The 1,669-nt window shown below is 43.3% G+C and overlaps 1 pseudogene; it reads left to right on the top strand.

The window, feature by feature from the left end:
- The first annotated feature begins 1,348 nt into the window (after positions 1-1,348).
- On the top strand, positions 1,349-1,467 carry LOC112471854 (annotated as a pseudogene).
- The last annotated feature ends 202 nt before the right edge of the window (positions 1,468-1,669 follow it).

Raw genomic sequence — 1,669 nt, 5'->3', positions numbered from 1 at the left:
CACACAGAATACACACTGCTCTTTATTCTTCAAGAAAGAAAACGGAAAGGGAGAATGCAATTATAATCATGCTAACCTGGGCCACTCTGATTTATACTTATGTATAAATCATTTGCAACTGTTAATTGGTTTGTATTGGGAACAATTACTTGAGAAATGCCTCACATCTCAGTCCTGGGTTCCTGCTAGGAGGGCTGGCCTGCCTGTCTGCGTGGAGCCCTCCTGCCAGTGCAGGCTGCTCAGGCTCTTCAGATCACACGCCTGGCCCTTCCCCACTACTTATTTTGATGTGCTTCCATTTCTCCTTTTGTTTCAGCTCCTCTCTCTGATTTCTGAACAGGTTGCTTCCAGGCAGCTATGATAATAAGCTCTGCTACGTGTTTTTGTGTGTTTTGTTTTCGTCTTTTAATCTAATGCAGAATGGCTGAGTCTCGTGCTGGCTCTTTGGGCTTTTATTATCTCTATTCCCCCACAGTATCCCGTGACAGTGATGTGTGAATGTATTCCTTCGTTGGTTCTTGTAGTACTATTCCAGTCATTTGGTAGTTTATTCTAAGAACTAATTGCTGGCACGTGGTCTCATAGCGCTAATCTGTTGGTGTGTCCTTAGGCATTAATTCAGGAGCATAGCCTCCGAGGACCTACAGAGCTGTTTTGTTCATGGCTCTGAGCATTTCGAACTGGACATGTTCAGTTCCAAGCTCAGGATCTCCCTACACCCCAACCACTATCAGATTCAGTCCCCTTTCTGTATTTTTATGCTAATTATTAGCATCATCTTAATTCACTTTCCTAACCTAGAAGCCTTAATGCCATCTTTCTCATCATCCACTACCAGTCAGTCATCAGATCCTGTTGATTCTAATCCAGAAACTATCCTCAAATCCCAAGGCAGCCTTGGAGACTGTTAAGCCATCTCTCTCACACACATTCTCTCACACCCTGTGCAGGGGCACCTGCGGAATCTGGAATCTGGGAGAAAGCAAATCGAGTGACAGGGAGACAGAGACGTGGTCACCCCTGCACTTGGCTCCCAAAGCAGGAGGATGCTTATAGGGCAGGAGTGGCCTGTGAATAAGTACCACACCAGCCACCCAGTGGGCAGATCACAGGCCCCCTCTTGGATTTGGGTTTACCCACTGCTCGGAGAAATATAAAAGTCTTGCAGGTAGTACAGTCACTTGGGCTCATCAGGAAAGAATGCAATAAGAATAGTAAAAACAGTTACATTTGTATCATGCTTCGTGTTCCTGTGCATTATCTATTTGCTCTCACAACCACCATCTGAAACAGGCGAAGCAAGAATGTTTATTTCCGTTTTTTGAGATTTTTTTTAAAAAGGCTAGGAATCTACAGCCATGTGACCCTGAACAAGCCCGATCCTGTCTGATCTTGGAAGCTAAGCAGGGTCAGGCCTGGTTAGTACTTGGATGGGAGACCACCCAGGAAGACCAGGTGCTGTAGGCTTAAAAAGTAAAAAAAAAAAAAAATAAGAGATTATAAGCTGACAAGGTCCCTGCAATCTGTGAGGTCAACCAAGGGTTGCTTCACCAAATAAATAAACAAACAAATAAATAAATAAATAAAATAGGCTTGGAAAACAAATAATTTACAAAAATTAAGTGGCAGGATTGAAACCTTTACTTGGATCTTACATTCTATAGCTATC

This window comes from Pteropus alecto, unplaced genomic scaffold, assembly GCF_000325575.1.
Source record: "Pteropus alecto unplaced genomic scaffold, ASM32557v1 scaffold359, whole genome shotgun sequence".
Lineage (NCBI taxonomy): Eukaryota > Metazoa > Chordata > Mammalia > Chiroptera > Pteropodidae > Pteropus > Pteropus alecto.
Note: the sequence above shows the minus strand (reverse complement) of the source record. Positions and strands in the feature narration are given on the sequence as shown.